This window comes from Sarcophilus harrisii, chromosome 4 (assembly GCF_902635505.1).
Source record: "Sarcophilus harrisii chromosome 4, mSarHar1.11, whole genome shotgun sequence".
Lineage (NCBI taxonomy): Eukaryota > Metazoa > Chordata > Mammalia > Dasyuromorphia > Dasyuridae > Sarcophilus > Sarcophilus harrisii.
The window spans coordinates 390,613,774-390,639,122 of record NC_045429.1 but is presented as its reverse complement, the minus strand read 5'-3'; positions in this window follow the sequence as shown (position 1 = coordinate 390,639,122).

The window sequence follows — 25,349 nt, the reverse complement described above, 5'->3', positions numbered from 1 at the left end:
TTTTGTGGGTCCCGTAGTCACATGAAGCCTTCAGTATGTGATATCTTTGGACTAGATGACTCCTGAGTTTCTTTCCAGCTATGTGGACAATCAGTCTACAATCTTGGCCAGAAAAATGTTGATCCCAAGTCAAAATAAATGGTATTTTGAGTGGCTATATCATATACATGTTTTCAATGAACCCTTCATTTTGATATCAATCAACTGAGTCTAGAGAAAAATTCCTGACATATAGTAGATATCTAATGAAAGCTGATTGATTAATTAAACTTCCTTAAGCATGAACTATTTCTTTTCCCTTTAAATCTATAAATGAATTATAAATAAATTCCATTTTATCCTTAGATTAGAGATTGTAAAAAGCTCACCCAAGCTGATCTCCTGAACTTTATGATCTCTAGAAATTCATCAATCTGAAAGATAAAATCATCTCTGAAATTCATACTACCTCAGCCCTCCCTGCCCCCTTCTTTTCCTCTTATTGTAAAAAGATAGAGGATAATTATTGGAGATATCCTCTTAGATCATCCCCTATTTGAGGAGGCTCTCCGGAATCCACATCATCATTTTCCATCTGGCTGCTTTCTTGGATTTGATGATCTCCAGAAATTCATCATTCTGCAAGAAGAATTCATCTCCGAAAATCTCATCTTTTCAGATCATCTCTCTTTGGTGCAGGAATTCATCTCCCCCTCTTATGCTGCTTCCCCCTAACTAAGTTACTTCTCCTCTTTCCCCCTCCCTCCCGTTCCAGATTCTTTCTATGAGTCATCTTCTCCACATTAAATTGTGAGCTTTTGAGGGAAAGGGACTGTCTTATGCCTCTCTTTGTATCCCCAGTGCTTAGCATGGTGTCTGACACATAACAGTCATTTATTAAATATCTATTGATTCTTAACTCTGAATAATATACTCAAATATTCCTTGAAAGCAGATGGATAAATTGATTGAGACAGAGGAGTCATAAGCCATTGGCCCAAATTCATTCCAAGAACCAAAAGTGAAACCCTAAATCCCAAACCCTGATCCTATATGTCTGTCCCCCAACTCTTCCTGAGTCTTATTTATGGCCCTGGACACTTGGTTGAAATTAACTTGGATTGTATATTTTTCCTTTGCAGACAGCCTGGCTCTTTTCTTAAGTGCTTTTCTCTTTTCTTAATCCACACACAGCATGGGGGCCTTTACACCATTAATAGTGCCCATTCATTTACATCTTGCCAAGACATAAGCCAAAATACTCTTGGGCATATTATTCATCTTATATTGTTTATTCTCCTACTGCTTTGCCAAATATGCGAGTCATTCTTCTTTTTTACATCAGCAATGTAGAATAAAGATGCACTGGTCCTATAATTGAAAATGAATCTGGTGATGAAGAGTAAGTGATACAATATGTGAGAGGAACAGGTCCTAAAGAATATTTGATCTCCCTTTGACCACGAAATAGTTTTACAGTATGTTGTGATTATGACCATAAAAATTGCAGGCCCCTACAAGCTTGAATTAATAAATAACAGGGGCCACTGTAAGTAGAGAAGACTGAGCAATGATATGTTCCACATTATTTAATAATAAGTTCCTGCATCTCCAGATTGCCTTTCACTTCATGAACACTAAATACCTTATAAACCACTAATCTGGTGAACAGATTTATAGAAATCAAATCTAGGGGCCTTGCCATATGGACTGGGCCAGTTTTTTTCCCTAAAAGTCAGGAAAACTATGATTTAATTAATCTTAAAGCACTAGGATCTTAGATATTGACCCATTGATGGGCACAAAAAGCTGAAATCAGAAAAACCCAGGGAGCATCAGACTTGACATGTGTCACACAGTCATATGAGTCAACATGCCATTTTAACCAGATATTGTTTCATTGGAGATAGTGGGGACTATATCTACTTGCACTAGTGCTATTTCTTAAGTAAATATGTTTTCTTTACTATTGTAAAGTAAACTTCCTTTTTTGTTAAATATCAAAGAATCTATATGGGTCTCATTAAATTCCAACCCCAACCCTGAACCGCTGGACCAGTCTAAACCAAACCTAGCCTAGAATAATAGATAATGAGAGAGAATTATTCACTAGATTACTATCATCATTCTACTGTCCAAAAAAATTAAAAGAAACCTGAAGGTCACCCAATTATCCAAGCAAGCCTGTACAGCAGCCCTAAAACCATTTCTCTTCTCTGTCATCTTGGTTTTAAATTCTAGAAACACCTCTAGACAAGTACAGGAATTCTCAAAATCAGTAAAATTTCTCATGAAAAAAGAACCAGAGGATCTTACATCATGACTAATCTTGGTGAGATATTTAATTCATCCTCCTGAATCTAAGCAAGCCCCACCTAAATCACTCCAAAAAGGGATATATCTTATTTTTAAAGGGCTCTTTCAAATCTCACACTATATATTTCCAAACATTTTAGTGTCTGTATTCATATTTTCTTCCTTCTTTCCTATATTTAAGGAAGAGGTATCTCTACAGTTAGCTAACATGTGCTCTTGAACCCAGCTCCACCCCACTTCTAATAGGATCTTGATTCATCAATTATCCTTATTTTCTCAAGCATTTTCCTACTTACTTTCCTGTGGCTCTTTCTTATGTGTCTACAAATATGTTGCCATTTCCCAATTCTAAAACAAACAAAAAGGAAAAAAAAAACACCTTTTTATACAATTTGACACTATTGACTTTGTACTCTTGAGATTCTCTTCCTTTAGCTTCTGAGACATCCCATTCTCCTAGTTCTCATTCTACCTTCTTTTTTCCCCATTAAATTTTATTTTATTTTTGTTTTATTTTATTAAAGCTTTTTATTTTCAAAGCATATGCATGGATAATTTTTCATCATTGACCCTTGCAAAACTTCATGTTCCAAATTTCCACCCCCTTTCCCCACCCCCTCCCCATATGGCAAATAATCCAATATATGTTAAACATGTTAAAATTATAAGTTAAATCCAACATGTGTATATTATATATATGTATATATATATATACAATGATCTTGTTGCACACGAAAAATCATATCAAAAAGGAAAAAAATGAGAAAGAAAACAAAATGCAAGCAAATAACCACAAAAGTGAAAATGCTATCTTGTGATTTACACTCAGTTCCCACAATCCTCTCTTTGAGTGCAGATGGCTCTTTCCATCACAAGATTATTGGAACTGGACTGAATCATCTCACTGTTGAAAAGAGCCACGTCCATCACAGTTGATCATCATATAATCTTTCTTGTTGCTGTGTACAATGATCTCTGGGTTCTGCTCATTTCACTTAGCATCAGTTCATGTAAGTCTCTCCAGGCTTTTCTGAAATCATCTTGCTGATCATTTCCTATAGAACAATAATATTCCATCACATTCATATACCACAATTTACCCAACCATTCTCCAATTGATGGGCATCCACTCAGTTTCCAGTTTTTTGCCACTACACAAAGGGCTGCTACAAACATCTTTGCACATGTGGGTCCCTTTCCCTCCTTTATGGTCTCTTTGGGATATAAGGCCAGTAGAAACACTGCTGGATCAAAAGGGATGCACATTTTGCCTCATCCTACCTTCTTAACTCTCACTGAATTCTGACTTGTCCCAACTCCTTAATTTTTAGATTCCTCAGAATCTATCTAGCCTTCTCTTTTCTCCCTGGATTTAATTATCAAAACCATGAAGATAATTCTCATTTGTATTTCAAATCTTATCATCTCTCTCAAGCTCTGCATCTACATCTTCAACTGGCTACTAGATATCATCTTTCCATTAAATATGTCTAAAGTCTAACAATATCTCTCCCCCCAAAATAATTGTTCATTCTGTTTTTTCCCAGGGGTACCACTTTTTATGCAGTCATGGTGTATACTTTGACTATTACACTATACATAGCCATTCAGTTGGGAAATTTCTATTTAATCTCCATAATGTTATTTTTATATATTTCCATCCTTTCCATTCACACTCTAATTATCTGACATGATGCAAAGGAAACTGTGATAGAAGTGAATAATATTGACTTCAGAGGCCTAGCAATAATGCAAGACTTCTCTCAGTAAAGAAGTGATAACCTATTGCTTTTAAATTAGGCATCTAAAAACAGACATTGTCAATCTGTTGGTTTGTTCAAATGAACTCTGCTTATAAGAGAGGATTCTATGGGTGGTAGTGAGAATCATTTGAAAGTAATAGCAATGTTTTAAAAGAAGTATCTTTTATTATAAATTATAGGTGTATATATAAACCATTCTTCATACTGCTGCCAAAATAATCTTTCTTATGCATAGATTTGAACATATAACCTTCTGGTCAAAACCCTTCAATGATCTCCTATCACATAAGGAATATAGTCCAAATTCCTTAGTCTGGTATTAAAGGTCCCCCATAAAATGACACCACCATATTTCTAGCCTTAACTCCTACTAATCTCTTCCATATACTTTATATTTCAACCGAATCACTGTACTTAACAATATATACTTACACTATATACGTGTTTGACTAAGTTATTCCTTAATCCCACCAAGAATGCTCACGCATCCTCACTGGCTAAAATCCTCTACATCCTCTAAGACATATTCTTTAGCTGGTCTATCTGGTTAGATTGAGCTTTCTTTCCCTGAACCTCAGAGACAGGATGTTGCAATGAAAAAAACATGGAAGTTGAAGCTACAAAACATGGATCAAAATTCCAACTCTGCTGTGTATATTTCTGGGACTCGAGCATACATCTCTAACTCTCAGCCTCTTCATTCATAAGACAAGGAGGTTGAATTAAATGACCAGTTTTTCAGTCCCCTTAAGACTTAAGACTGGGCCCAGAGAGCAGCAGTAACACAGGAAACAATGGAGTAGAGAGGGGGAAGGAGGGACTGAGGAAGGGAAGAAGGGGGGAAAGACAGACAGACAGGCAGATAGACAGATAGACAGAGAGACAGAGACAGTGATAGAAAGAGAGAGAGAGAGAGATAGAGAGAGAGATTGAATAACATCCATCTGTCACAGGAAGCTCAGAACATAATACCTGATTTCAAGTTACCTATTGTACTTATGTCTTCAAAAACTAGGAGACCCCAAAAGAAGTCACTATTTCCCCAATTTCCTCTCCATGTCTATCTAGCAAAAGATTTCTTAATATATTCTTCACTTCTTTTGCTTAATGTTCCTGTGTCCTTGATTTTTGCCTCAAATATAATGAAGGATTAAGCTAAACACAAATTTAAGTTGGGACAGAATCTCAAAACTCTGCCTGAATATTAGGAATTTTTCTAATGGGAGTTCTGAATGACCATGAATTATTAATATTTTTTCTGATATAAACTTTATAAAGCAACATAAAGACCCTTGAATCTTTGTCATTGTAAATCCCCCCTAAGCTAAAAATGGACATAATAAGGTGTGGCTGATTAAAGCTCTAGAGATCAAAGGGATAGGGAAGAGTGAATGGGAATAAATACCATCAGGCCAACAAGTGTTACCATGTCATCCTGTGTCATCTTCTGGACCATTCAGGAATTAAGATATTCAGCCTTATTTACCTCCAAATTGATGTTTCTTTCTTATGAATTTGATTAACTTACAAATATCTAAATGAGAAATAGCTCTAACATGTAAAGGTGGATAAAATGTTAGCCTGGGTTTTAATGTTAGGGGAGTGAGGAAGAGAAATACAGAAACATGGTATCTGTCCCATCAAAAAATTTAGAATATATTCAGAGTGCCAATATCAACATAGTGATAAACATACTAAGTCAAATATTTAGGCAGATAAACAGAGGTAAATTATCTCCAGCACAATTATAACTTCCTATTTCTAACAAATCATATAAATGCAGATCTGGAAGGGACCTCAAGGTCATATGACCTACAACTCCCATGCTCTCCATCCCCAGGCAGGTCTCCAACTAAATGGTCTGAGAAAGTTGTCTACTCTTTCATTAAAAATCTGCAGAGATGGAACTTCAACAAGTTTCTATGCAAAGCTAGCAGTTGCACTGCCCTTGGTATCATTCAGGATGGATATATTCTGATTGTAAGCCAACCCCCTAAATCTTCTCCTATTTTTTAAAATACCTCGTTCAAAAAGACCACAAGGCAATCAACTAAAATGACTTTCTGGAAATGAATAATGTGAAACTCTGGGAAAGTGCTTTCAGCAGCAGGACTATCACAGCTAGAGTTAGCTAAAATTTCTCCTTGGAGGATTGGAAAGCCAAGGTCAGACAACCTCAAAGGGTCATTAGGCATTCGCCCAGTGACCTATATCATGATCTACTTTTTTTTTTTCCAGTATAAAGAGATAGCAGCAGAAAGTGGCCCTGCTTGTTTCTATCTCTAGCTAATATTCTGGAAGCTTGGGAATTCGCCTAGTCTGTCATGGGAAGTTTATCCAACCCTATCCCAAGGATTTGGTGAGGACCCAGGAGCCTTTAGCCCTCTATATGGAATCCAATTTAGTAATGGCCAGGATGATGCCATCCCTTGGCTATGGAACAAACCCACTGTTCCCCTGGCCCACATAGAAATTACCAAAGATAGAAGTCTGGGCCAAAAGAGCAAAAACGACTGCCCAGTGGAAGTTGAAACTCCCTAAAGTAGGCTCCAAACTGACCAAATATGAGGAACTTTGTAATAATAGTTATTAATTCTTCCCATATGATATAGTTAAATGTTTAGGTCACATTTAGCTACAGAGCCAGAATTTTCCATTCGCAACAAAGCTTTCCCTGTCTGAAAGTTTTAGTGGTTGATTCTTTAAATATCTGAAAAAGGTCTGAAGTTACTGAAATAATAACAGCTTACATTTATGTAATGCTTTAGGCTTATGGAGAGTTTAATATACATATATGTAATTTTTCACATTTGATACACATCATAGTCTTGTGGGGTAAGTAAACCCAAACCCATTGGATCCTAGACCATCCCCAGTCATCTTGATCTTTGTCTTGCCACCAAATGCTGATGAGTCCGGAGTAGTGATCAAGGCTGATAATTTCTCAACTATACCTCATTGAAATCTAATTCACACACAGGTCATATCACCTGATGTCCATTGGCCAAGGATGAACAACAACAGTGATATGAATTAACCTTGGCCCACATTTTTCTTACACATGTGCCTAACTATTATTATGTTCTAAGTTTAAGCCCACTTCTCCCGTGGATGCTGTGTAGATTTGTGGGAAGGAATGAACCGAGCTCTTAATAGATTTTTGTATTAACTGTCTTTACTATATTACCTGAGGATAATTGTAGCTATTCTCTGGAGACCCAACCTACCAATTTAAATAGATATTGGGAAATACTGCTATTGTTTCTTTTCTTTTCTTCTTTTCTTTTATTTTTCAGAAATCTAGGACAATTAACTTTTGGTTTTGATTTCTTAAAAAATAGCTCTGAAAAAAACAAACTACTCTTTTAAATAGAGATACTTGACTATACCTTTATACCCAATTATTCTGGCTTTCATTGAATGGTCAATCACAGGCTCAGCCTTAGCCTCTGTGGCTCATTGTTTAGGTTTTGGTAGTTTAGAAGGAGTGTAAATAATAATTGTTTTTCTGTTCTGGTTGGAAAATATTCTCCCAGATATCTTTGGGACTATAAATCTTTTGTCTTAATTCTTACCAAGCCCTTACTCCCTGAATGGGTGTGGCCTCAGACAAATTGAGACCTGGAAAAACCTTAATTTAGAAAGGCAAAAATAATCTCCAGTCATCTTGACTTTTGTCTTGCCATTGGACTTCCATGAATCTGGAGGTTCAAACTTTCTGAAGTTCTGTCTCACTTAAATCCAATTCACCCAAGAGTAAAGATATCACTTTTGTGATGGTATTGGTCCTCTTCTAGAACAAAGGATGAATAACTACAACCATTAACTTTATAAACTTACAAATGAGGAAACTGAGACTAAAAGAGGTTAAAGGATATATCTCAGGTCACACAGCAAGTAAATAGTAAAATTAGACTTGAATACAGGTCTTATGGCCCCTGGCACTATGCCATAAATAGCTTAATGGACAACACAAGATGAAGAAAAGGATGAAGATAATGTTGTTCTTATTATATAAATTGTTTGGGTTCTGCTCACTTTGCATCATTTCAAACAAGTCTTCCCAAATTTCTCTAAAATCATCTTTCTTGGCATTTCCTATAGTTACTTTGTTAAGCATATTTATTACAAGGGATCTCCCCCACAAGGGGTCAGGAAGGTAAGGAAGAAGAAGAAAGAAGAAAGGAGGAGGAGATGAAAGGAAGGAAGGAAGATAAGAAGAAGGAAAGTAGGAAGAAAAGAAGGAAGGAAGATAGAAAGAAGGAAAATAGGAAGGAAAGTAGGAAGAAAAGAAGGAAGGAAGGAAGATAGGAAGAAGGAAAATAGGAAGGAAGGAAGAAAGGAAGGAAGGAAGAAAGGAAGGAAGGAAGGAAGGAAGGAAGGAAGGAAGGAAGGAAGGAAGGAAGGAAGGAAGGAAGGAAGGAAGGAAAAACGGAAAAATAAAATATCAAATCTTTTTAACCTGTGATGGATGCCTATAACATAATTTTTATTACCTTTATTATACTATTTTTATCTCCATTATAGTATTTTTATAATATTCTCTTATAATTATGCTCTCCCAAAATCTATTTCATATTACCACCCCTGGTACCTTTCATACCTCTTCAAAGGAACTGTCTTTTACCTTTCTTTCTATACCCAATGCTTAGCCCAGTGTCTGGAAAGAACATAGTAGACATTGACTGAGTATAGACAACTCTTCCTCCAAAAAAGCCCTCCCCGGTGTAAATCTGAACCATTTAACAATATAAAGAGTTGCCTAGGATGGGGAGAAGTAAAGTAATTTGCTCTGAGTCACCACTGCTGCTCCTCATGCCAGAACAAGCTGACCCAGAAGCCAGTCTTCAATCCCTTACACCTCTATCTAGACTTTCACAGAGAAGGCTCTTAATAAGAGTTCTATGAAATGATTTAAATTTAAGTCTCCTCTCTATGTCTCTGTTTTCTCATCTACCAAATGGGCATAACAGTTTCTCCCTCCTGATTCACATGAATATTTTATTGAAAAAATTAGAGCATAATTATGAAAGGGTTTTTAAGTTTCTAGTGGCATATTTATTCCACTTTTATTCCATTTGGGCATCTTATTTTTAGTCACCACAAGAATACAAAGAGACTAAATTCCTAAACTAATCATCTTTTTTTATTTGAATTATTTTATTTTATTAACAAATGAAAGTTATTCAGGGCAGCTCTAGGCTCTGAGTCTCAGACACATTCAGCCTCAGACACTTACTAGCTGTATGACCCTGGACCTTGTTTGCTTCCATTTCCTCATGTATAAAATGAGATACAGGAGGAAATGGTAAGCCACCCTTTGCCAAGAAAACCTCAGATGGGGTCATCAAGAATTGAATATGACTGAAAATGACTGAACAACAACCACAATCATTCAAGTTGCTGACCCTCGATAATATGTTGTACTGCTGACTAGAAGGGACTGTGCTTACCTGGACCCCAGACTGTGCAGGTTTGACTCAGTCACTGGCCCATTCCACTCTTTCACTCAGAGGAAAGCCAGATAAGAGAGAATATTGGACTTCCAAGTAAGGTCAGTTCCCGTGAGACTGGCTCAATGTCATTGCCAGATCTTAGTTTAAAGAGACCCTAGTGTACCTCTCAGCTCAAAATCTATGGTCCTATGACCCTGATTCCTGGTTCTGTGTTCTTTCCACCATATGAGGATGCCTTCAATCATCTAATACCTCTTTGAGATAGGAAATGAGTCGGTATTGTTATCCTTTTTCTTCAAATTAGAATGTTCTGAGGTAAGGAACTTGGGTAGCCACAATCATTCTCTTAAGAAACTGTGTTCATTGCATTCACTGCTTCAATAAGTTACAGCCCCAGGAGCCTAAAGAGGACCCTGTGACCTAAATGACTAATGAATTTTCTAAAATGTAACTGCTGATTCCAAGAGAGTAGTTTAGGCATTGGGGAAATGGAGTTCATTAGATACTAAAGGGAAGCAGCTATAGTTGCCACTTAGAATGTCCCTCCTGATACAGCCTATTTTCTTTGCCATATTCTCTCTTTTCCCACCTAACAAGCCATAAACATTTACTTCTTCATGGAATTTCCCAAAACCAATCCTTCCAGGCACTTCAGCATCCCTTCAAACCTAGTGTAAATCTGTTAGACTGTACTGAGTAGTATCGGAAAAGGTTACTCAGAAAGTACAACTCATATGTTGTTGAAGCTGAAAAGAGGAAAGAAAAGGAGGGGAAAAGAATTTAAGCACCTATTATGTGCCAGATGGTCAGCTACAGTGGATAGAACAGGTACAGTGGATAGAAAGCCAAGCTTTAAATCAGGACAACTCATCTTCCTAAGTTCAAATCTGGCCTCAGACACTTAATAGCTATGTGACCCTGCACAAGTCACTTTGCCCTATTTACCTCAGTTTCCTCACCTGTAAAATGAGCTGGAGAAGGAAAAGACATAATATTCCACTGTCTATGACTGAACAACACATGCCAGGTACTGTACAAACTGCTTCACAAATATTGTATCATTTGATCCTCACAATGTGTTATTCTTATCCTCATTTTATACTTGAGGAAAATGAGAAAGACTTATATAGCTTACCCAGGGGCACACAGCTAGAAAATATATGAGGATGGTGTAGAACTCAGACTTTCCTGACTCCGAGGCCAGAGCTCTACTCACAGTGCCATCAGCACAGGAGACTTTCCAGTCCAATTTCTATCTGTTTCTCGTTCTTTTCTTTTTAAATATGTGTTATTTTTAACATGAAAAAAGTTAATAAATATAACATTTCCCAATAAAAAAAAGACCATAAAATATTGTATTTGACATCATGGATCTCATATACCGGGGTTTTTTAAGTATATATTAAAACTTACATAGAATTTCCTGGTTTCCATGTACTCTTATAAACTTCCTTCAGTTTCTTTTGTGTTTTTAAAATGTTTCACTGCCATTTTATTTCTTTTCTTGTTTTTTTTTTATATCACTGTTATTAGTGTCCCATTCCCCCTCATATCTCTATTCCTCTGCCCCCACCAAAAAAGCAGCCTTCTTTCATAAAAATAAGTAAAACAAATCTGCCCTACCTTACCCTAACCCCCACAGGCTCTATTTTACAAAGGAAACCTAAGGAAGTGAAAGGACTTAAACAAATTCTTATATCTTCTAAGTGTGATAGTCAGTACATGAACTTGGTTGGGTGTCCTGATAAAAGTTCACTAAACTATATTTCCAATCACAAATCATGTGGTTGGTTAAATCTAGAACTCTAAATATAGCATAATGATTTTGTTAGTAGTATAGTATTTTCACTTCAATTTTCTTTTTTAATCTTATTTTTGTTACTCGTTTTTGTTTTCATATCACCTTCATTTCTAAAATAGCTACTTACCCTTTAGAGTAAAAAATTAGAATAAAAAAAAGAGAAGAAAACACAATTTAGCAAAACCAATCAATACATAAGTTATATCCAATAGTGCCTGCTATTCCACACACATAGTTCTCTGCCTTTGCAAAGAAGGAAAAGAGATATGTTTTTCTCAACACTTCTTCAAAATCAAGTTTGGCCATTATAGTACAGCCCTCACTTTCATGTGGCAGTTTAATGCGTTGACAACTTTTGCAATTGCTGTTTTGACATTAGTGTCCAGATGCACAGTTACAGTACCCAAATAAGGTATTCTATAATTGGAAAATATTTTGAAAAGATGTATTATTGTAATAATGAATAATCATAATTAATACCTGATTTCATAATGAATTGCCAATAATTCTTCCTGCATCCACATCTTTGCTCTGAATATTCCAAATGCCTAGAAAGTCCTTCCTCTAATACCATCTTCAAGGCTGGTGACTTGGTCTATATCCTATCTTCAATATATACTGACTATGGACTTTGGCCAAATATATAACCTCTAATGCTTCAAATAACTTTTTAAGACTATCTGTAGAAGGAGTTTTCTTACCTGAAAGCTTCCTACACCAAAGAAATCACAAATCCATTCAGATAAAAATTACTTTGCACTTATTTTTTTTTTTTAGTTATATGTACCTGTTGCGTTCTCAAAAAAAAAAAAAAAAAAAAAAAAAAAAGTACATTCCTTAAGGAGAGAGATTGTTATAGGTTTCCTTTGATTTGGGGTTTGGGATGAAGGGAGGAGCTAGAGTGGGAGTTAATCCCTATAATCTAGTTGAGGGCCAAAAACATAATCAGCTCTTAAAAAATACTTGATTAATTGGGGAAGAGGAAGGGTGGAAGAGAAGTTCAGAACTATAAAATGAATGAATAATCCCAGATCCAGGAGACCCTCAATTAGAAATTAAAATCTCCAAACCAGCATCTAGCACACAGTGGTTCTTAATAAACATTTCTTGATATTGATATTTAAATATTTCTTGAATTGAATCCCTGTCTAGAGGAAGCAATCACAAATGCTAGCCTGCAAGTCTTGTACTTAAGGATGGCCTCAAGTCATGTGCCATTACTCTCCTTGAATACTTCCAGAAACAAACTTTCTTTAGCCTTTTTTCATAACCCCATCACAGTTTTTGATCACACTTAACCACACACGTAATTGTTGTTTTTTTCTTTATTTCCAAATAAACCTTCCTCAGCATTCATTTAAAACACCTCCTTGTGGAGTTTTGGTTTGTTTCCCTGAGAACAGAGACATAACTGCTCAACATCCTATTTATTTCTTTATAGGATTTTATTTTCCCAAATACATGTAAAGATAGTTTTCAACATTCATTATATAAAATTTTGTGTTCCAAATTTTTCTCCCTCCTTTCTTTACTCCCCCCATCCTAAGAGCGCAAGCAATATGATATAGGTTAAATACATGCAGTTATTTTAAATATATTTCCATAGCTGTCATCAACATCCTATTTATTAAAAGGCTGTCCTTAAGCAAACTCTTCCTTGCTATTTTTTAGACCAAGCAAACATTCTTTTTTTCCCCTTTTTCATTAAAATTTTTATCCTGAATTTAACAAAGACTAAATAAAATGAGCATTGTACATCATAGTACAAGAACATGAAATTTAATTATTATTAGGTATTTATGTATTATTTGTGTTATTATATATGTATATTATATGTATGTATTATATATTTAAAACACATAATACTTTAACATATAACTTTCAAAGTTATGCTATTTGTCTCTAATTTCTTTTTTTTCTTTTTTGGTAAGGCATTTGGGGGTTAAGTAAATGGCCTAGGGTCACACAGCTAATAAGTGTTAAATGTCAAGTATCTGAGGTCCAGATTTGTATTCAGATCCTCTTTACTTCAGGATCCATACCACCTAACTGTCCCTCTGATTGCTTTAGCTTTTGCTTAGGTTCTCTTAATCTTTGGGGGATGGGGGAGGAGAAGAGAAGGAAATCTATTTCTGATCCTCATCTGTCTCCCACCTCTCCCACCCCACATTGAAAAAAAGAAAGAAAGAAAACACATTCCTAATAACAAATATGCACAGCTAAGGAAAACATATTCCTGCAATGGTTATATCCAAAAATAGATGTCTCAGTCCATCACCTTTCTGCTAGGAAATTGGTGGTATACTTCATCATCAATCATCTGGAATGGTGGTTGGCCATTGCACTAATCAGAATTCTTTCAAAGTTGTTTGTCCTTACAGCATTGCTGTTGTATAATTTGTTCTCTCCACTCTGCTCACCTAAACCCACATTTTTTAAATACTTTCCTCATTTTCTATTCTTTCCATATTTGATCATGTATACCATTTCTTTGTAAATTATGCTCTAAACTCTCCATATCCTTTTAGTACAGTGACCAAAACTGAATACTATGTTCCAATAATAATCTCTAGTTAGTCTAAAGACAGGATATTTTTCAGGATCTTAAAAAAACAATTCTCTAAGATTATAAGTTCAAAGAAGGTACTAACCTATATCAGTAACATAAGGATAATTAGGCTAAAGAAATCATAAGTCCATACGATGATCAATTCTGATGGACATGGCTCTCTTCAACAATGAGATGATTCAAACCAGTTCCAATTATTCAGTGATGAAGAAAGCCATCTACACCCAGAGAGATGACTGTGGGAACTGAGTGTGGTTCACAACGTAGCATTTTCACTCTTTCTGTTAATGTTTGCTTGCATTTTGTCTTCTTTCTCAAATATTTTTTCCTTCTTGATCCAATTTTTCTTGTGCAGCAAAGTAACTATATAAATATGTATACATATATTGGATTTAACATATATTTTAACATATTTAACATGTTTTAGACTACCTGCCATCTAGGGGAGGGAGTGGGAGGAAGGAAGGAAAAATTTGGAACAGAAAGTTTTGCAAGGGTCAGTGTTGAAAAATTACCCATGTATATGTTTTGTAAATTAAAAGCTTTAACAAATTTTTTTAAATGAAAAAAAAAAGAAATCATAAGTCCAATCCCTATGCCTTATCCTTATTCAAGCATATTGCATGGTGTCTTTTCCCATAGTAGATGATTAATTTTTGAATGGATGAATATTTTAGGATAGAAAAATTCAATCATTCATTCAACAAATACTGTTGGGCAAAGCACTGTCCTAGGCACTATGAGGCACTTGATGGTGAGGGAGTTGTGATGAAGCGCCATGTGTGAGGAACAATAAGAAAGTCAGTTTGCCTGAACTATGGAGTATGAAAAGAGGGTGATATAAAATTGATCCCCCAAAATAGGTTAGAGCCAGAGAAGATATACCCATAGTTAGAGAACAAAATATAGATGATGAGCCAAAAAAGTAAATTGAGAAGGAATGGCCAGAGGGGAGGAAAAGGAGGAGAGCAATATCATGAGACATCTGAAAAGAGATAGTTTTAAAGAGAGAAAGGCAATAGTCAACTTTCCATGAAATGTCAAAAAGGAGAATAATTGAGAAAAGATTATCCATTATCTTTGCCAATTGAGAAATCATTGGTAACTTTGGAGGGAAGAAGTAATGAGAACAGAAACCAGACTGCAAATAGCTAAGAAGTGGATTTGAGGGGAGAAAGTAAAGGCAAAAAAAGTATATTTTCTAGAATTTGAGTTAAGAAAGGAAGGAGAGATATTTGATGATAACTAAAGAATATGGTAGGATATAGTGAAGATTTTCTTTTGTTTTAAAAGTGATGAGAGGTCTTAGGCAGGGAGAAAAATAAGTAACAGTTCCTAAAGGCATAATTAGGAGTTCTCTGAAAGTATCAATCACAAAGAAGGGCACCATGTATCCTCGAGAGAAGGGTTTGAGCAGTTGCCCAAGTCTTCTGTTTGTTTGGCAAGTTGTGCCGCTATTGCAAAGACTGTGGTATGACTTATGCAAGGGCATCTCAATGGCCATAACTACTCTCACAAAATGAACTAGGAAATGGGAAATACAAACCAAATTATTCCCAAACCACATCAAAGGATCAAATTTGAGGGGGCTTCTGTCGTCACTGATGAAGATTAACTACTCAATGGCCCAAATCTATGTAAGAGAAAAGCAAAGTTGGAACTAAGGATTCTGGTGCTTCAGGATTCCAGTGTTGAGAAAGAGGATGCACCATTCCAAAGTCTCTTCAAGGCTCTGAAGGAAGAAAGAGTTCAGGAAAAAGTCAACATGTAACTTATTACACTACAAATTTTGGGGAATTTGTCCCTGGGTAAGAACTGAGACTCTTTCAAATTGAACTGAGTTATCTCACTTCCAATGGGAAAGCTTTTTCATATATATTGTCTGGTATATATTATTTTATTTATATTTCCTCTGATTTATTTTTTGTTTGACTTGGATGAACAGATTTATTTATTATTTGCCATCTTTTTCCTTTGTGACACTGGCATTTGATGGAAAGGAAGGCAAGCTTAGATATATAACTTGGAGTCTTTCTTTCCATTTAAAGAATAATGAGCAAGAGTCTAACTTGAGCCTAAAAATTATTCTCTCTAGACTAATAATATATAAAAGATCAGATAAATAGAATTCTAGCCCATAAACCCTTTTAGAAAAACAGAGTGACCAACCTCTGGCTCTCATTTCCTGCTTTCCCCCTCCTGACAGGAATCAAAATCTTGCTTTTAGAAGGGGACAGATAGAAAGATAGCTAGATTCTTGCCTCCCTGCAAGCCATATCTAGACAGACCCACGTGGACACATATAACCTACTTGGACAAAATGCACAGCACCCACATACCATACCAACTCCTTGTACACACACACACACACACACACACACACACGTACATAAATACACACACAAATGTATATAATAAAGTAAACATTGCAGGAAAAGAAGGTTTGGAGGCCTGAATGATCAGAACTTAGAGAGACAGCATAGCACTGTGGATAGAGTGCTGAATTTGGAATCAGAAAGTTGAGTTCAAACCTAGCTCACACATTTATAATCTATGTGACCTTGGACAAGTCAATTAATTTTTCAATCTCTTCATCTATAAAATGGGGGAAATAATAACACCTCCCTCCACTCAGAATTATTGTGAGGATAAAATAAAGAAAGCACTTTGTAAAATATAAAGTGATATATAAAAGAGCTATTGTTATTATTCCAGTACTTAGCAAACCTTAAAGACATCTCTAGAAGTATCTGCTGTTATTTTCTTCAGTTCTCCATCTCATTGGACATGGGTTGAGTATATACTCTGGAGGTAATAGTTTTCTATAGGGACTGTTACCTTTCCAATAGCCCCTTCCTAGAAGATTATCTTCCATGTCTGGGTGTATTAAGCATAAGAGCTTGAAAATTGATTTTTTCCAGTGACCACATTAGATAGTGAGCCAATGTACTTAAATGTAGCAAGCTCTGTAGCAATCATGAGATGTGCAGAAGCTCTAAATCCCTTCCTGTGTAGAGCCCCCAGCAAGAATAAATCAGCAGGCATTTGTGGAGAACAATAGCACAGTCTGAAAATTAGATCTTCTTGGAGAAAAAAAATGAAAGAAAGAACGAGTGCTAGAAAGAGCTGGCAGATGAGAGAGAATTGGAAGAGAAAAAAGTTCATTAACTAATGGCCATTGCTCTTTTTGTTATTTCTTTTCTGTCCAAAAATAAAACAAAAGAAAAAAAATAGAGTTCAAGAAGTACATTGTATGGCATTTCAGATATAAATAAATTATGCAAAACAACATGCTGTAATTGATAAGAGTACTACATTTAAAGTCAGGAAGTCATGGGCACAAATCCCACCTGTGACACTTTCTATCTAGGCTTCTTTTGGCATCAAAATCTCTCTGTCCCTCAGTTTCTTTATCTGTAAAAGTTGGTCTTGATCTACTCAAAGATCCTTTCTGGCTCATAATCTATGATCTGTGAACAAATGGTGATTCAGTGATTATAGACAAGAATAGTAGTGTCCATTTGTGTTGGGTTTCTATAACTATTTTTAATCATTTTTTAGAAATGTCTGATTCTCCATGAATTCTATTTTGGGTTTTCTTGGCAAAAGCACTGGAGTAATTTATCATGTCCTTCTCCAGCTCATTTTACAAATGAGGAAACCAAGGAAAATAGCATTAAGTGATTTGCCCAGGGTCACACAGCTAGGAAATGTCTGAGGATAGATTTATATCTACCTCAGAATCCAGTTTCTAAGAATGACATTAGGAGCAGCTAGGTGATGCAGTGGATAGAGCACCAGTCCTGAAGTCTGGAGGACCTGAGTTCAAATTTGGCCTCAAACACTTAATACTCCCTAGCTGTGTGACCCTGGGCAAGTCACTTAACCCCAATTGTCTCAACACACCAAAAAATGACATTAATTAACTAATCAATTAACTCATTTATTAATAGCCTGGTATGTTTGGCACTAAGGGCACAAAGACAAAAATGAAATAGTCCTTGACTTTAAGAAACTCATCCCTAAGAAGACATATCACCTGTAGTCATAGTTGTTCTCAACAATATTAAATGTTTTTAATATGATATACTAGAAACCCCCTTAAATAATCTTAGTAACTCATTATGGTTTTTCCTGAACCTTTTATACATTCAGTTTTTAACCACTTCTTAGGGAGATTAATTGAGAAGAGAGGGAAGGTGGGTAAAAAAAAAAAAAACTCCATAAATTTGTTATCTAAAATAGTATTTGTAAAACTTTCCTCTCAAGCTTCCAGAAGAAAAGAATATTATGAAATTTAGTAACCAAATTCACATTCCTCCTCACCAAACCTCAGAACCAGCTTATAACACCTGGAATTTTGCTCTAGATGATAACAATGTTTCAAAGGGTATGATTCCTCCCCTCATTTCCTGGGTACGCATTCTATTCCTTTTCCCCAAAGAACCACCAAAATTAATTTCTTCAAAGTTCTCTTCCTTAAATACTGGGATCCAGTAGTTGTCATAGCAGCCAGGGTTGAATGGCTGGCCCCACTATGTGGGGACCCCCATCTCATCGAAGGGCCAGAATTAGGTGGAGTTATTAATTGCCGGTGCCCTTTAACCTCACTGGTCCTTGAAACCTTTCTCCTACCCCACCCTCTCTCCTGCAAAACTCATCCCTAGCAATCTTCAGCTCCATCTTCTTTTGCTTTCTACTTCTACTGCTGCCCACCCCCTATTGATGCACAATGGAAAGATCATCGTATTTACATCCAAGGAACCTGACTCTGAATCCTAGCATTGACATGTACTATTTCTCAGGGCTTCCATCAGATTCTTCTAAAAAATGAGAAGACTGAACAAGACAATTTCTGAATTCCCAGGTAACTCTAAATCTGTGATCCTATGAGCCTAGGAGAATAGTCTCTTCCTTCAAAGCCCACTCCAATCTGTCCAATCTTTTTGCCCTCATTTGCCCACGTACAAGTTTTTCTCTTTCCTACAGGAAAGTGAGAGGGAGAGACACACAAAGAACAAAGCAGAGGGTTGGGGAAGAAGAGGAAGGGGAGAAATAACTCTATATAGTTCCTACTGCATTCCAGGTGACACTTTGCCAAGTATTTTACAAATATGATCTCTTTGAATCCTCCCAACCACCCTGTCAGGTAGGTGCCATTATCAATTCCATTTTACAGTTGAGAAAACTGAGGCAGACAGAGATTAAGAGACTTGGCCAGAGTCACACAGCTTCTGTCTAAAGGCAGATTTGAACTCAGGCCTTCCTGATTCTGTTGCATCTCCTACCTACCCAAAATATTAAATTGTATAAGACTATACAGTTTGTAAGTGATAGGGAGGTAAGAAAATGGAATAAGTATTTATTACATACCTACTGTGTGCCAGACACTTTGTTAAGAGCATTACAAATATCTCATTTATAAATGCTGGGGGTTTTTATCTTCATTTTACAGTTTAGGAAGCTTAGGCACACAGGTTAAATGGCTTAGGTAGAGCAAACAGCTTGTAAGCTAGATTTGAACTCATCTGCTTCGGTATTAGAAGCCTCTCATAAGGGGTTCCATCCATTAATGAAAGCAAAGGTTTTTTTCCTCTCCAATGCTTCATCATGCTATGGTAGGAACTTTATTCCTTAAAGTCGATGCTAATGGGTAGCTAAGGGGTACGATGGATAATGCTTAGGGCCTGGCATCATGAAAACCAAAGTTCAACTCCAAACCAGACACTTAATAGCTGTGTGACCCTGGTCAATTCATTTAGCTTTGTGTGCCTCAGTTTCCTCATCTGTAAAGTCTGCAAAAGAAGAAAATGGTAAAGCACTGCAGTATCTTTGTCAAGAAAAAATCAAATGGGGTCAGTAGGAATCAGATACAACCGAACATCCTAGTGGAACAAAAGCTCAGAAGGTTCTGGCAAGTGAGGAAGACTTACAAAGGATCCCCACCAGAAGCCTGATCAACTGCATATGGATTTTTTTTGGCCATAACAACTCTCCATTACTGCCCAGTAAAACATGGAGCATTTATGAGCAATAAGAGAAAGTACTGACTAGTGATAAGAACAGGAAAGTCTTGATGTAGTAGATGGCTCTTGAGCAGAATTTTGAAGGAACAAGGGATTCTAAGAGGTAGAGATGAGGCAGGAGCACCCACAGTTGATGAGCACTGACAAAGGAAAGTATTGTGTTTGTTTAAAATTTGTCTTTAATTGGTATTCTTTAAAGTATCTACTGTCTGTGTTGCTATCAATTCAAGTTTCCAGAGGATGAGGATCATGTAAATCGAACTGGCTTTGTAGAATTCCACAGTCAAGCTATTGTCTAGTCCTTGTGATTCAAAAATCTATGAAATAGTAGCTGCTGTATTCAAATGGGGGTTTAATATGATCTATTATCTAATTGTTTTTTAATGTGCCTCAAGCAGCTCATACAAGGAAGACTCAATAAATATTTAATTGATGGATGGTTGATTAGAATTTCATCTTTATGCAGCAGCTTATATCTCAATTTTTTATTGCTATTAGCCAACAGCCAAGACTATGATAGAATCCCATACTCATAATATAAGAGGAATTCATGGTAGAACTCAAGCCTGGTCCTTGGAAGTTTTGGTCTGATATTAGGGGGGAAATGAAACATTCTTAGATCTAATAGTATTTTTAAAAAAGAAGGAAAGAAGGAAGGAAGGAAGGAAGGAAGGAAGGAAGGAAGGAAGGAAGGAAGGAAGGAAGGAAGGAAGGAAGGAAGGAAGGAAGGAAGGAAGAAAGAGGGGGGAAGGGAGGGAGGGAGGAAGGAAGGAAGAGAAGGAGGGAAGGAGAGAGGAAAGAAAGGAGGAAGGGAGGGAAGGAAAGGAAAGGAAGGAAGAGGAGGGAAGGGAAGGAGGGAGGAAGGAAGGGAAAGAAGGGAAGGGAGGGAGGGAGGAAGGAAGGAAGGGAAGGAAGGGAGGGAGGGAGGGAAGAAGAAAGGAAGGAAGGAAGGAAGGAAGGGAGGGAGGGAGGAAAGAAAGAAAGAAAGAAGGGAGGGAAGGAGGAAGGGTGGAAGGAAGGAAGGAAGGAAGGAAAGAAGGGAGGGAGGGAGGAAGAATGGAAGGAAGGAAGGAAAGAAGGGAGGGAGGGAGGAAGGGTGGAAGGAAGGAAGGAAGGAAGGAAAGAAGGAAGGAAGGAAGGAAGGAAGGGAGGGAGGGAGGGAGAAAGGGTGGAAGGAAGGAAAGAAGGAAGGAAGGAAGGAAGGAAGGAAGGAAGGAAGGAAGGAAGGAAGGAAGGAAGGGAAAGAGAGAAAGAGAAATTTCCTTAATCATAACAAGGATAGGATATTTCATGAGATGAAGATACTGCCTCTATCTAGCTGAGCAGAGCTCTTCTGCCTTGTCCATAGTGGTCAGCCAGTCATCAGGACAAACTCCTCTTGACTTTTTTAATTCAGATGACCAAGAATCAATATGAGTTGCTGTTGCTCTGAGGCCTATAGGTGAGAAGGGACTTCCCAAGGGCATCAGAAGGTAAGTTAACCTCTTACACAGGGCATAAAACCTGTGGGTTTTCTAAAGAGACTCGACTCTTGCATGAAGCAAGATCCCATCATGAAGCATAAAACCAGTGGCATCTCTGCCCTGGCCTGTCAGAATAGCAGGAGGGCACAGAGGCAACTCCCAAAGATACAACCATGCAGGAAATAAAAGCTGGTAATTTCAGAGTATTTAGAGATAAACAATTTGGACTAATTGAACAATAGAGTATGCATCCCCAAGGAGCTTTACATGAGGTCTAAGACCAGTAAGATCTATGTCATCCAACTGAGGTCTATCAGAGGGAAAGAACCAACTCAAAATTATTGAGTGTGCAAGGAGAAGGAAATAGAGACACCAAAGCCTGTGCCCATACTGGATCATCAAGAGATGCAGACAGAAGTCAGGAATTATTGCAGAGAGCAGGACCTAGTCACAACCACCCCATTCAGAACTACAGCAGCAGCAATATCCATATCACAAAATAATAGAACTAAAGAAGGCTGCCCATTTCATACAGTTGTGTGTGGGAAGACTGAGCTTGACACAGAGCCTCAATTCAGAAACTAAGTTTGATTCTATAATCTGATTCTGTCTAATGGTTCATTTCTGAAATCCCTTTTCAAACAGTAGGCACTTAATAAATTCTTTTTAATTGGATTTTTAAATTTGGTCAAAACTGAAAAGATTAACTTTTTTCTCAAGAGGTGTGAATGTTATTCCATGACTTAATAGAAGAAAACTATTTATATAATGAAAAAAATATAATGGGTTAGGACAAGGAAAAGAGATAAATCAAAAGAGAAAAGAGCAACTCTATAATAAGCACATAAAAAGCCTCAGAAAAAAGAAAGCTTTTATCATAAGGATTCCAAAAGTGGCTGGAAAAAAAATGAAGCCCAAGAGATTAAAAAATGAAAATAGAAATGAAATTACAATTCTTCAGGGAAAAAAACCAAAAGGAAAATAAATGACTTAGAACAAATGATAGAAAACCTTATCCAAATAACAGACTCTTTGAAAAACCAAAACTGGACATAACAGAGTAAACAGAACTGGATGATTACATGAAGCAAGATATATTAAAACAAAATCAAAAGACTGAAAAATTAGAATGTATCACGTATCTATTATTTTAAAAAAAACTAATGTGAAAAATAAGTCAAAGTGAAATAATCTAAAGATTTACAGCTTTTTTTTGAAAATCATAACCAAACCAAAAAAAATAGGATACCATATTACAAAAAATATAAAATAAAATTGTTCAGATTTATTAGAACAAAAGGACAAAGTAAAAGTAGAAAGAATCCCCTCATCATTGATCATCTTCTGAAACTCTGAAGCAAACATACTCAGGAATGTTATATCAAAATTCAGTACTTCCACATCAAACAAAAATAGTTTAAAACTAGCAAGCCTGATGAAAAAATAAAAAAATGAAAGAGAAACTTAGAAATGTAAATATATTTGAGTTAATTGGGAGGAACAAAGTACTGATTAGATGCTTACATTCTAACCAATAAGTCTCTAAGAGACAAGTATCCTTTAAGAATCCCACTATCTCCAAGGGTCACAGGAGTAAGGAAAGACAAGCAATTGACTTGGGATGACTTTGCTTTATTTATTAGGATTTTAAGAAAGGAAAACAGGGAAGGAAAAGGAAATGCATAGGGGAAGAAAGGGAGAAGAAAAGGCAGTTCACAAAATTTTCATTGATGTACACAAAAAATAATATATACATATCAAGGAAGAGTGAGAGAAATGAACATCTCATGAATCTCACTCTTATTTGAAATATGCAGATTCAGTAAGGTTGAATATACCAGTTTTGGACAAAGTTAAATTAAATTCGAAAGGGAAATAGACAGAAGAAAAGGAGAGAAGAATAGCTAAGAGAAAGGGCAAAATCAAGGAGGGAGTATTCATAAGCAAAATAAACTAACTTTGGATGGTTAATTATAAAGGAGGGAATTGAAAGGAGAGAGAAGAGGTTCTTATGTAAAAACCAGTAATTGAGATCTGGGCTAAATAATTTTTTTTTTTAACGAAAGAAGATCAGATTGCTTCAATTGCATATTGAAAGTATTAATCACATTCATTTTCTTCCTTCAACTTCTTCTTTTGGAGGGAAAGAGAATACAATAAAGAACAAAGAGGGAGAACGTGTAAGAGGATTTGATGGAAGAAAAGACACAATTAAATATCATGTGTGAATATGAATAGATGAACTCATCCAAAAACTAGAGACTACCAGATTTCTACATTAGAAAGCAGAATGTGACAATACATGACCTAAATATGAAAGGCTATATCAAAAACAAATGACAGAAGGGATGAAGATTTCACAACTATGTATGGAAGAAAATTATTGATCAGACAAAGGCAGAGATAATCACAATAGATAAAATAAATAATTCTGATTATACAAAATGGGAAAGGTTTTGCACAGACAAAATATATGTAAGTAGAAATGGAAAAGAAATAATTAACTAGGAAGAAATCCTCTGCTACAAATTTCTCAGAAAAAAAGCCTAATACCCAAGTTATATTAAGAATTAAAACAATCATATATGAACAAGAGCCATTGTCCTATGTATATAAGAATATAAACAAATATTATAATATTTGTCAAAGAATATCAACAAGCAGTTCTCAAAAGAAGTTATCAACAGTCATATGAAGAAAAATACTTCAAATTATAAGAAGTAAGTTATAAAACAATCTAAGTTTCCATCGTATAACCCGCAGATCAGTAAAGATGACAAAAGTAGAAAATCAAATTTCTTGGAAAGGCTGTGAGAGGATAGGCATATAAATTCATTGTTAGTGAATCTGTAAAGTTGTTCAAACATTCTAGAAAACAATTTGGAACTATATCCAGTAAGTCACTAAACTGTCCATACCTTTTAATAATACCATCACTAGAGTAAAATTCAAAAAGATCAGAGACAAAAAGAAAAGATACATGTATACAAAAACATTTATAGTATCAATTTTTTAGACTGGAAACTAATGATGTATCTGGTGAATAACTGAAGAAATTTATATATATATATATATATATATATGTGTGTGTGTGTGTGTGTGTGTGTGTGTGTGTGTGTGGTACTCTAACCCCTGAGCCACCTAGCTGTCATGTTGAATTTGAAATGTTTGTGGGACACCCAGTTTGAAATATCCCATGTGTAGTTGACAATGAGAGATTGATGCCCAAGAGCAAGACTACTGTTGGAGATACCCTCCACATTGAGGTGATAATTAAACTCATAAAAGCTAGTGAGGGCATCAAATGAGAGAGCATAAGCAACAGAACCCAAACAAGAGCCTTGGAACAAATCCGTCTTTAGGGGAAATGCTATGGAATATGAACTAGCAAAGGAGAAAAGGTATATAGAGAGCCAAAAAACAAAATATCTCTAATATTTGTCTAAGTATATACTTTAAGAGGTAATTTTTTGCACATTTCCATGGAATAATATCCATTTGTTAAAACAACATAACTAAAACCACAACAAAAAGACAGTCAAAAACATAGGAATGGCACAAAATTTATTATCTATTCACAGAGAACTAACTAAATGTAAGGAAAGCAACTCAATCTGGTTACATCTGGCCATGAACAGATGTTCTGAATCATTCTAGTGTCTATGAAAACATTAAAAAATGACAATAGCTGTCACAAAATAAAATCATATCAAAATTATTGCTCTTTCCAAGAAATTTGCACAGCACTATGCCATAGATATGTGGAAGTTCTGCTAAATAGGGAATCCATCTTGCTAGAATACAGATAAAAGAGCTTTTCCTATCCTGGAGTCAGGATTTTAATTAAAACTTATTCACAACTGAATCCCTGAATAGTAGTGAGAGTTTTATCAATTTTCACTTCTCTTAAGGGTCATTGACTCCAAGTCCTAAAACCCATTTTTTACTGGGGACTGAACCTAGATTTTATCCTGTG